General features: G+C 48.2%; 1 protein-coding gene across 2 annotated transcripts in view; it reads left to right on the top strand.

The window, feature by feature from the left end:
• Positions 1-1998: 1998 nt before the first annotated feature.
• Positions 1999-12871, top strand: part of ATG5 (autophagy related 5) — a 465798-nt gene continuing 454925 nt past the window's right edge. Inside the window, exon 1 of one of the 2 annotated variants that reach the window (XM_063917056.1) lies at positions 1999-2105. The gene's annotated coding sequence lies outside the window, so the exon portion shown is untranslated. The remainder of the gene's footprint in view (positions 2106-12871) is intronic. The other variant, XM_063917057.1, reaches the window with a different exon arrangement.

The raw sequence follows: 12871 nt of genomic DNA, 5'->3' as shown, positions 1-12871 counted from the left end.
AACGATCCCACAGCGCTCAGAGCGGAGGCATCGGGGACACGTGTGGCCACTTATATGTGGGGAGAGAAGGGGTATCAGTCCGGCAGGAAGGGGTGAGCAGTGCAATGACCTGGAGGGTTCAATGCTGGGGCTACAGATAATGCGGGTGAGGAGGAGGTAGATAACCAGCTCAGCTGCTTTATATATACTGCGTGTAGGGGTAGGGTCCTGTGCTTGCACCTCCCACATTACTCACAGGCAATGAACAGACCCCTTGGCCAGCTGCTGGTGACTAGAGATGGCCATCGACCATCAATGATTCAAAATCATTGATGGTCTATGACTGATGGTAACTACTTTTACCATTGATGGGGAGAACCAGATGGTTTCCAGCCATCGATGATAAAGAGCTATCAAATATTTTTTAAATCTCTCCAGGGTGTTGGGGACACTGAGCATAGCTCCGCCTCTGACACCCACAAAGCCACCCCCCCGCACTTAATACTAAAGTAAGGGTGACCATCAATGGGTGAAACCATCCATGGTTCCCTTACAGATGGTTTCCCACCATCGAGGTTATCCAGCTATGGCACAATTGATGGTAGCCATAATGGATAACCCACTGCTACTGGTGCCTACTGGTATCCTCTACCGAGGGCCGGCAACAGGGGAAGTCAAAGGGGACACCTGTACTGGGAAAGGATCAGAGGGGTCCCAAGGATATGCCACTTAGTGCCCGGCAGAGATCGCAGCCATCTTGTCCAAATAGGGGAGCGAGCAGAAGGGGGTGTAGGCACAGCCTCAGAGTGACAGGAGCCTCTGACACACAGTGATGCTCTTTCATGTCCAGCTTTGTTGCAGGCAGTTACGGGACATTGCTGCAGCTCCGTTGGCCAGGATTCCCATGCCATGCTCCAGTCTCTTCTGGTGGGGTGTGAGGGCCACATGGTATCTGCTGTGCAGTGCAGGTAAATCTCCCCCCATTGTAAGAGTGGCTTGATGAGGGGATACAGGTGTGTTTAGTTGGGGTGGGGGAGCTACATAAATAATCTGAGGGGCCCCCAGAGATATCACTGCACCGAGCCCCAAGATTTCTGATGCCGACCCTGCCTCTACTCCCAGACTGGGCGGGAGCTGTGCGAGGACTAGTGAGTTAACATGTGCCAGTACTATACCATACCTCCCAACATGACCCTCTCCAGGAGGGACAAAATGCTCTGCTTCTCGACTTTCATCTTAATTTAGGATTGTTGTCACCTGTTTTGAACAGGTTAATGAGAAAGGAAGGTGTTTCAGCACAGGTGATGGCAATCATAAATTAAGAGAAGTCCAGGAGCAGAGCATTCTGTCCCTCCTGGAGTGGGTCATGTTGGGAGGTATGCTATACTGCACAGGTTCTCAAACTCGGTCCTCAGGACCCCACACGGTGCAAGTTTTGCAGGTCTCCTCACAGAATCACAAGTGACATAATTAGCTCCACCTGTGGACCTTTTAAAATGTGTCAGTGAGTAATTAATACACCTGTGCACCTGCTGGGTTACCTGCAAAACATGCACTGTGTGGTGTCCTGAGGACCGAGTTTGAGAACCACTGCTATACTTTATTTGTGCTTCTGAGGGATTGTTTTCCCGTTTGCATACCTCCCAACATGACCCTCTCCAGGAGGGACACAATGCTCTGCTTCTGGACTTTTTCCTTAATTTGTGATTGCCGGCACCTGTTTTAAACAGGTAAATGAATAAAGAACGGTGTTTCAGCACAGGTGACGGCAATCATAAATTAAGAGGGAAGTCCAGGAGCAGTGCATTCTGTCCCTCCTGGAGAGGGTCATGTTGGGAGGTATGCATTTGTAAATTACCTTCACTATAGTTTGTATTTATGACTACTTTGTCTCCATCTGCAGGACAAAAATAATATTGCATGTTAACGTTATATGTTCCGCTTATACTATGCGGCGGCTGAATCTAGCGTCCCTTCCAACCCCACGCTGCCTTCGCTTTTATTTTTTTTTGACCTCTGCTGCTTCCGTACAATATGATCGGGTGACGTGCGGCTCGAATGGGCGGTGACAGAGTAACACCCGGAAGTGACTGAGAGTGCCGGGAGGAGAACTGCTGAAAATTCGGGTAACTTAATCACCCTACCGGGTGTAGGTGCAGCGCTCTCATACACACACTACCCGCACACGGCATAGCAGCTACATGTGTGTCACCCCCGCGCTGCGCGCACACGTGTTCTGCTCTCCCTGCTACTGGTGTGTCACACACAGGAGGTGACAAGTCCCAGTCTGTCCATAGCAGCCCCCGCACCGTGCGGCACTCAGCCCTGCCCCCCCACCTGCCCAAAGGCACCGCTCATACACACTGTGCTAACAATACACATTATTCTCACAGAGACCTGTAACTGCTTCAAAGCCTTCATTGCTGTCATTTGTAGTTCTGTAGTCTGTGGTAATACGTAGTGCAGTGGTTCTCACACTCAGTCCTTAGGAACCCAAACAGTTAATGTTTTCCAGGTTCGACACCAGAGGCGTTTCTAGAGAGGAGAGGACCGGTGTGCAGACTCCGTATGTGGGCCCCCTCCTCTCCTGTAGCCGTCACCACCGCTGTGAGCTCTCTCAGCGCTAACAGGTTACAGCGCATACGCAGGACTCTGAAAAATGGGTGGTGCGCCATTTTTTCGTAGTCCTGCGCATGCACTGTAGTCTCTGGCACTGTGCCAGTGCTCAGTGTGCTAACAGCGGCGGTAACTGCTACAGGAGAGGAGGGGGCCCACACACAGTCACTGATGGACGCCGGAAAGGTGAGTATAGAAGAAATGGGTGCGGTGTGGGCCCCTGCTGGACCCAGGGGCGCGTGTGCACCGCACACACGGCACCCATTATAGGTACGCCACTTGTCACAGAATTATAAATGAAATACCGTACTCCACCTGTGTATCTCTTAAAATGTGTCAGTGAGTAATGGCTGCACCTGCTGGGTGAGCTGGAAAACGTCAACTGTGTGGGTCCTGGAGAACGAGAACCACTGACATGGACACTCTAGCTCAGGCATTCCCAGCATCTGTCCTCAAGGCTCAATAACAGTCCAGAGGCAGGATGTATTTAAATACACCGCCGCCCGCCGCAACGATGCTAATCGCATATGTACTAACATATGCGATTAACAGCGCAATGCGGGGGTTCTCTGTGGGGTCCATCACCTCCCAGCCCCTGGAGGTGACGTGTGCTGGGAGTCCCCGGGCTAGGGATAGCCATCTGTGAGTTATCGATGAGACCATTGATGGACAACCTCGATGGTGGGAAACCATATGAAAGGTAACTATCGATGGTTTCAGCTTTCAGCATTGTTGGTTAGCCCTACTTTAGTATTAAGCACGGCGCGGACCAATCAGAGCCCAGGGAGTGGCTTCACAGGTGGAGCTATGCTCCGTGTCCCCAACACCCAGGGGAGAAAAAAAAAATATTCAGTAGCTTGTGACCATCGATGACGGGAAACCATCTGGTTCTCCCCCATCAATGGTAAAAGTAGTTACCATCGGTCAGAGACCATCCCTGCAGTCGGAAGCAGAAATGGCTGTGCAGTGAGGGACAAGGAGCTGGGGGATCGCGGAGCGCTGCCTGGACACAGGTGAAGGGTGGTTGGTGGGTGTGAAAAAAGGCAATAGCTTCTATAGGGTATCGACATAAAAAGATGGCGATACCCTCAGCGGCAAAAACCCGACGGCCAGGTCTTAGTACATATGAAAATGCAGTAAAACCCCTGAAAGCGGGGGTTTTACCGCTTTTTCCCTTTAGTACATCCCACCCCAGGTATATAATTATATCCATGCTTGAGCACAGGTCACTTAATTAGTCCCTCAGTTATTTTGATTTAACCATATGTGCTGAAGCCTGGATATCACGAAAACCTTGACTGTTTGTATACCTTGAGGACAGAGGGTCTAATTCAGACCTGATCGTAGCCGTGCAAAATTTTGCACGGCTACGATCAGCCACCCTGACATACAGGGGGACACCTAGCACAGGGCTAGTTCGCCCGCATGTCTGGCCCTCCCCCTGCCGCACGGGTGCGATAGCATTGCACGGCGACGATTCTAGCGCACCCTGCGAGTAAGTCCCTACCTGCGCAGCATTGCTGTGCTGGTAGGCGACTTTTAGCCGCGCCCCGGGTCGCAGCGGCTGTGTTTGACGTCACTCAGCCGCAACAGCCCGCCCCCCGCACGGTCCGGGTACGCCTGTATTGCCTGAACTGTGCTCCCAAAACGGTGGCCGAATGCCGCCGGCTTACCCCCTCCTGCCCAGCGAACTCCTCTTGCCTGTCAGTCAGGCAGAGGTGATCGCTGGGCTGAAATGCCGCACTGCGCTTGCGCAGTTCAGACCTGATCGCCCGCTGTGCGAAATCTCACAGCAGCAATCAGGTCTGAATTAGCCTCTGAGGTTGGGATGGGAATGCCTGCACTAGCTCAAGGAGTCTCTGTTAATACGTACTGTGGTGCAGAGCAATATGACTGGTAAAATTGGAGCTGAACTACAAAATACTTAGGGGTCTATTCATAAAGCAATGAAAAGTGTGGAGAAGTTGCCCATGGCAACGAATCAGCATTAAAGTAACATTTATAATTTGCATACTTAAAAATTATACAGAGCAGCTGATTGGTTGCCATGGCCAACTTCTCCACTGGTTCACTTTTCCACACTTTTCAGTGCTTCAAGAATAGACCCTATAGTCTATGCACTAAGACAAATGTGGAGTTTAGGAGCTGCACATTTATCTCCCATCAAGAGTATTGATGTGACTGCAAAAGAAAATAATAAAAAAAAAAAAAAAGTGGATGATTGCGAATATCATAAACTAATGAAGAGCCACATGCAGACACACATGAGCAGGTGTTATATTGTTGGATATTTTTATTTTTGCTGATACTTATTATTGCATTTCTTAATACATTATTATTATTAAACATTTTGCTTGTATCTGCTATATTCTAATTGTATTATGTGTTTGCTACTTAACATATTGTCGCTTTGGCACATAAATAAAAACATAGTAACGTCAGTTCTCTTTGGTTATATTTGTGTTAAAGTGATGGTGACTCTTCTGCGTGTGTACGGCAGCACCTATAGTAGTGCTTAATTAAATATCACATATATATTATTTGTTCATATTTGCCCCTTTGATTATTTGTGTGAGTGGAGGAGGCATTGGGGAGCTAGGGCTTTCATAGCACCTCGAATAAGGTGTTCATTATGTCACCTGTGACCTCTGCATTATTCCATACCACTGTTTGAGTTATATTGCCATCAAAATGCTATTCACTTACATTTTCCATACGGCTGCTTCTACATTTGTGCTTCATTCACTGACATGTTTTATTACATTTGGTTACTCTGCTATTGCTACATCAGTGTTCTCCCCAGGGCCTTTTTGATGGGCGTTACATCCAGCAATTTTAGTACACTGCCCAAAATCCAGAGCCGGCTGGATTTACAGAGAACCAGCCAACCGAGAGCTTCGTGAGCAGCAGAAATCCGCTTTGCATGGAGCTGTTCCCCCGGAAAGATGATCCCAGGAACCCCATCCATCTTAAGGCTCTGGCCACACATAGTGGTCAAGCGGGCCCGCTGAATAGGATCCGGCCAGTGACACACAGGATTTCAATAGAGCACAGTGCGGCTGTGAAATGTATGGGTTCACATGTGTGGGAACCTGCACTCTCTCTTTCCGGCCAAGCGGTTCCCGTTGATTGGGACCCGTTTGGCCCTACACTAACCCTGGCCAACAGTTTACAGCATACTTACAGATGGACACTGTATTAAAGGGCAGGACCAGAATTGAGTTTTGGCAATTACAGGCTGCACTCTCTACACACAGATTCACCAACTAAAGGATCTCTGGGCTGCATTTAATAATAAATCTTTGCTGCAGCTTAAATAGCTTTCAGAAAGTTGAGATATGTAGCTTGGAAACTATGTCCCATCAAATGTCCCCACAATTTATCAAAGTCATAAATCCTGCCCTGGAAACCTGTTTCAGACAGGATAAGTCTGTAGTTCCTGCCCACTGGAAATTTTTTTTTTTTTTCAATACACGCTCTAAGACAGACTTCCTCAATTTCAAACTTATCTTCTCATCCTTCAGCGCTGCCCTTTCTCTTGCTAACAGTCATACTTCAAGAACTTCATCTCTTCCCAGTCTTCCAACCCCCAGCGCCTCTTTGCCACTCTCAATTCACTCCTCTGCCCACCTCCACCTCGTCTCCCTTTCTCACTCTCTGCTCTTGACTTTGCCACTTACTTCACGTCCAAAATTAACTCCATACGTCAGGACATCACATCACACCAGACCATCAGCAACCAGCCTCCTCCCATCCCTTACCACCCCTCCCCATCACTCCCCATCCCTCCCACCAACTCTGACATCTTTCTCCCATGCATCTGGTGAGAAAGTCATGGCCTTCATTCATTCCTGTCCCCTCACAACCTCCCCACTTGACCCTATCCCCTCCCGCCTCCTCTGTTACCTCTCTCCTTCTGCCTGTTCCCATCTTTTCCCACCTTCTCAATCTCACCCTTTCATCAGGCACTGCCCCCTCTGCCTTCAAGCATGCACTTAACTCTCCTATTCTTAAAAAACCTACCCTTGTTCCAAACACACTCTTAAACTACCGACCCATCTCTCTTCTCCCTTTTGACACTGTGGACCACCCTCTCCTACTGCAAATCCTTCACTCCATTTGTCTGCGTGACACTGCCCTCTCTTGGCTGTCTTCCTACCTCTCTGTTCATTCTCTGTCTCCTCTCATGACTCCACCACCCCCTCACTTCCACTAATTGTAGGTGTAACCCAAGGTTCTGTCCTTGATCCTCTTCTTTTCTCTCTCTCTGCACATCCTCTCTAGGTAAGCTCATTAATTCTTTTGATTTCCAATATCATCTCTATGCTGATGACACTTTCCTCTCCGGACCTCTCACCTGCTTTCCTCACTCGTATCCCCAACTGTCTCTCTGCTATCTCTGTTTGGATGTCCCAGCGCTTTCTTAAACTTAACATGTCTAAGACCGAGCTGATCATCTTCCCTCCCTCCTGCAAAACCTTATCTCCCACAATCTCATTATCTATTGATGGCACTACTATCTCCTCTAGCCCCCAAGTGCGCTGTCTTGGAGTAAATCTTGACTCCTCCCTCTCCTTCAAACCACACATTCAGCACCTCTCACAAACCTGCCGTTTTCATCTAAAAAATATTTCCAGGATCAGACCCTTTCTGACCCAGGATGCTACTGAGACCCTTATGCTGCATTCACACCGCAAATGCCGGGTCCTACCCGGTAAGACAAACGTGTACTTACCGGGTGGGATCCGGCATTTGCGCTCCGTTGCAGGCTTCCCGACCCGGCAATATACCGGGTCGGTTGCCATGACAACGGAGGCCGCAGCAGCAGCAGGGGCGGGGGTGGAGGCGGCGTCGGGAGATGAGCTCATCTCCAGCGCCGCCTCTCCCTATCTTGTGAATGGGAACCGTGTCGCATCGACACGGCTCCCATTCACACCGCACCTGACCCGGTAATCAACCCGGGTAAAACCCTTCTTTTTTACCGGGTTGATTTACCGGGTCAGGCGACCCGCTAAATCGCCCAGTGTGCTTTCACATCGCACACTGACCCGGTTCGACACGGCAATATGCCGTGTCGGTACCGGGTTATTTGTGCGATGTGAAAGGGGTATTATCCACTCACTGGTCATCTCCAGACTACTGTAATCTCCTCCTGACTGGCATTCCTGACATACGTACCTCTCTCCACTCCAGTCTACCCTCAATGCTGCTGCCCGGCTCATTTTCCTCACAAAACGCACTACGTCCACCTCTCCTCTCTTACAAGCCCTTCACTGGCTCACCTTCCCTTTCAGAATCCATTTCAAGCTTCTAACACTTACAAAGCGCTCACCCACTCCTCTCCCGTTTACATCTCTGACCTTATCTCCCTTTACTCTCCCACCCGTCCTCTTCGCTCTGCTAATGCACGCCGACTCTCCCTGCCTACTGATTACTTCCTCCCACTCCTACCTCCAAGATTTTTCACGTGATGCTCCATTTCTCTGGAATTCCCTACCTCTCCCCCTCAGACTTTCCACCTCTCTACAAAACTTCAAATGGGCTCTCAAGACCCACTTCTTCACCAAACCCAGCCTAATCTCATCCTAACCCTCTGTTCCACGCTCTCTATGTACCCTGTCTGTGTCACCCCTGTCTGTCTACCCCTCCCCTTTAGAATGTAAGCTCTCACGAGCAGGGCCCTCTTCCCTTGTGCTTATCCTTTTTTTTACTTTAATAATTTTCAGCTACACTAAATCCATCAGTCTTCTGCCACCTGACACTTATTCCAATGTCATCTGCTGATGTAGCTTTGTTTTTATTACCCTGTACTTGTCCTATATGGTCTTCAACTGTAAGTTGCTGTTTTCCTGTTTTGATTATTTGTTTATGTATTCTGTAATTGGGCGCTGCGGAACCCTTGTGGCACCATATAAAAAAAGGATAATAATAATAATAATAATAATAGGCACAGGAATCTGCCGTAAACCACCTGGTCCTGGAACATTTACCTAATGCTCTGTCCATGCTCCCCCACCAGGTCTGTGCCCCCTTCACACGGCTATCTTATAATGCTGCCTGGTATTAAAAAGTTTCTGGGGAGAACACTGTATGTGCCCTCGGTGGTGTCAGGTTTATTGTTGAAGAGCTAATGGCTAGAAAAAAGAGGATAGTCCTTCAAGCTGTACTGTTACACTTTTGTTTGCTGGAATGTATTTGTAACAGTTGTAGTGCACCTTTACTGGCTTTTCCCATATCAAGTAGAGATGAGCGGGTTCGGTTTCTTTGAATCCGAACCCGCACGAACTTCACTTTTTTTTTCACGGGTCCGAGCGACTCGGATCTTCCCGCCTTGCTCGGTTAACCCGAGCGCGCCCGAACGTCATCATGACGCTGTCGGATTCTCGCGAGACTCGGATTCTATATAAGGAGCCGCGCGTCGCCGCCATTTTCACACGTGCATTGAGATTGATAGGGAGAGGACGTGGCTGGCGTCCTCTCCATTTAGATTAGATTTAGAAGAGAGAGAGAGAGAGAGATTGCTGTGATACTGTAGATTAGAAGAGAGTGCAGACAGAGTTTAGTGACTGACGACCACAGTGACCAGTGACCACCAGAGACAGTGCAGTTGTTTGTTTTATTTAATATATCCGTTCTCTGCCTGAAAAAAACGATACACAGTCACACAGTGACTCAGTCTGTGTGCACTGCTCAGCCCAGTGTGCTGCACATCAATGTATTGTATATAAAGCTTATAATTGTGGGGGAGACTGGGGAGCACTGCAGGTTGTTATAGCAGGAGCCAGGAGTACATGATAAATAATATTATATTAAAATTAAACAGTGCACACTTTTGCTGCAGGAGTGCCACTGCCAGTGTGACTAGTGGTGACCAGTGCCTGACCACCAGTATATTAGTAGTATTGTATACTATCTCTTTATCAACCAGTCTATATTAGCAGCAGACACAGTACAGTGCGGTAGTTCACGGCTGTGGCTACCTCTGTGTCGGCACTCGGCAGGCAGTCCGTCCATCCATAATTGTATTATAATATATACCACCTAACCGTGGTTTTTTTTTCATTCTTTATACCGTCGTCATACTAGTTGTTACGAGTATACTACTATCTCTTTATCAACCAGTGTACAGTGCGGTAGTTCACGGCTGTGGCTACCTCTGTGTCGGCACTCGGCAGGCAGTCCGTCCATCCATAATTGTATTATAATATATACCACCTAACCGTGGTTTTTTTTTCATTCTTTATACCGTCGTCATACTAGTTGTTACGAGTATACTACTATCTCTTTATCAACCAGTGTACAGTGCGGTAGTTCACGGCTGTGGCTACCTCTGTGTCGGCACTCGGCAGGCAGTCCGTCCAACCATAATTGTATTATAATATATACCACCTAACCGTGGTTTTTTTTTCATTCTTTATACCGTCGTCATACTAGTTGTTACGAGTATACTACTATCTCTTTATCAACCAGTGTACAGTGCGGTAGTTCACGGCTGTGGCTACCTCTGTGTCGGCACTCGGCAGGCAGTCCGTCCAACCATAATTGTATTATATACCACCTAACCGTGGTTTTTTTTTTTCATTCTTTATACCGTCGTCATACTAGTTGTTACGAGTATACTACTATCTCTTTATCAACCAGTGTACAGTGCGGTAGTTCACGGCTGTGGCTACCTCTGTGTCGGCACTCGGCAGGCAGTCCGTCCAACCATAATTGTATTATAATATATACCACCTAACCGTGGGTTTTTTTTCATTCTTTATACCGTCGTCATACTAGTTGTTACGAGTATACTACTATCTCTTTATCAACCAGTGTACAGTGCGGTAGTTCACGGCTGTGGCTACCTCTGTGTCGGCACTCGGCAGGCAGTCCGTCCATCCATAATTGTATTATAATATATACCACCTAACCGTGGTTTTTTTTTCATTCTTTATACCGTCGTCATACTAGTTGTTACGAGTATACTACTATCTCTTTATCAACCAGTGTACAGTGCGGTAGTTCACGGCTGTGGCTACCTCTGTGTCGGCACTCGGCAGGCAGTCCGTCCAACCATAATTGTATTATAATATATACCACCTAACCGTGGTTTTTTTTTCATTCTTTATACCGTCGTCATACTAGTTGTTACGAGTATACTACTATCTCTTTATCAACCAGTGTACAGTGCGGTAGTTCACGGCTGTGGCTACCTCTGTGTCGGCACTCGGCAGGCAGTCCGTCCAACCATAATTGTATTATAATATATACCACCTAACCGTGGTTTTTTTTTCATTCTTTATACCGTCGTCATACTAGTTGTTACGAGTATACTACTATCTCTTTATCAACCAGTGTACAGTGCGGTAGTTCACGGCTGTGGCTACCTCTGTGTCGGCACTCGGCAGGCAGTCCGTCCATCCATAATTGTATTATATACCACCTAACCGTGGTTTTTTTATACCACCTAACCGTGGCAGTCCGTCCATAATTGTATACTAGTATCCAATCCATCCATCTCCATTGTTTACCTGAGGTGCCTTTTAGTTCTGCCTATAAAATATGGAGAACAAAAAAGTTGAGGTTCCAAAATTAGGGAAAGATCAAGATCCACTTCCACCTCGTGCTGAAGCTGCTGCCACTAGTCATGGCCGAGACGATGAAATGCCAGCAACGTCGTCTGCCAAGGCCGATGCCCAATGTCATAGTACAGAGCATGTCAAATCCAAAACACCAAATATCAGAAAAAAAAGGACTCCAAAACCTAAAATAAAATTGTCGGAGGAGAAGCGTAAACTTGCCAATATGCCATTTACCACACGGAGTGGCAAGGAACGGCTGAGGCCCTGGCCTATGTTCATGGCTAGTGGTTCAGCTTCACATGAGGATGGAAGCACTCAGCCTCTCGCTAGAAAACTGAAAAGACTCAAGCTGGCAAAAGCACCGCAAAGAACTGTGCGTTCTTTGAAATCCCAAATCCACAAGGAGAGTCCAATTGTGTCGTTTGCGATGCCTGACCTTCCCAACACTGGACGTGAAGAGCATGCGCCTTCCACCATTTGCACGCCCCCTGCAAGTGCTGGAAGGAGCACCCGCAGTCCAGTTCCTGATAGTCAGATTGAAGATGTCAGTGTTGAAGTACACCAGGATGAGGAGGATATGGGTGTTGCTGGCGCTGGGGAGGAAATTGACCAGGAGGATTCTGATGGTGAGGTGGTTTGTTTAAGTCAGGCACCCGGGGAGACACCTGTTGTCCGTGGGAGGAATATGGCCGTTGACATGCCAGGTGAAAATACCAAAAAAATCAGCTCTTCGGTGTGGAGGTATTTCACCAGAAATGCGGACAACAGGTGTCAAGCCGTGTGTTCCCTTTGTCAAGCTGTAATAAGTAGGGGTAAGGACGTTAACCACCTCGGAACATCCTCCCTTATACGTCACCTGCAGCGCATTCATAATAAGTCAGTGACAAGTTCAAAAACTTTGGGTGACAGCGGAAGCAGTCCACTGACCAGTAAATCCCTTCCTCTTGTAACCAAGCTCACGCAAACCACCCCACCAACTCCCTCAGTGTCAATTTCCTCCTTCCCCAGGAATGCCAATAGTCCTGCAGGCCATGTCACTGGCAAGTCTGACGAGTCCTCTCCTGCCTGGGATTCCTCCGATGCATCCTTGCGTGTAACGCCTACTGCTGCTGGCGCTGCTGTTGTTGCCGCTGGGAGTCGATGGTCATCCCAGAGGGGAAGTCGTAAGCCCACTTGTACTACTTCCAGTAAGCAATTGACTGTTCAACAGTCCTTTGCGAGGAAGATGAAATATCACAGCAGTCATCCTACTGCAAAGCGGATAACTGAGGCCTTGGCATCCTGGGTGGTGAGAAACGTGGTTCCGGTATCCATCATTACTGCAGAGCCAACTAGAGACTTGTTGGAGGTACTGTGTCCCCGGTACCAAATACCATCTAGGTTCCATTTCTCTAGGCAGGCGATACCGAAAATGTACACAGACCTCAGAAAAAGAGTCACCAGTGTCCTAAAAAATGCAGCTGTACCCAATGTCCACTTAACCACGGACATGTGGACAAGTGGAGCAGGGCAGGGTCAGGACTATATGACTGTGACAGCCCACTGGGTAGATGTATGGACTCCCGCCGCAAGAACAGCAGCGGCGGCACCAGTAGCAGCATCTCGCAAACGCCAACTCTTTCCTAGGCAGGCTACGCTTTGTATCACCGCTTTCCAGAATACGCACACAGCTGAAAACCTCTTACGGCAACTGAGGAAGATCATCGCGGAAT

This window comes from Pseudophryne corroboree, chromosome 4 (assembly GCF_028390025.1).
Source record: "Pseudophryne corroboree isolate aPseCor3 chromosome 4, aPseCor3.hap2, whole genome shotgun sequence".
In the NCBI taxonomy this organism is placed as follows: domain Eukaryota; kingdom Metazoa; phylum Chordata; class Amphibia; order Anura; family Myobatrachidae; genus Pseudophryne; species Pseudophryne corroboree.
Note: the sequence above shows the minus strand (reverse complement) of the source record. Positions and strands in the feature narration are given on the sequence as shown.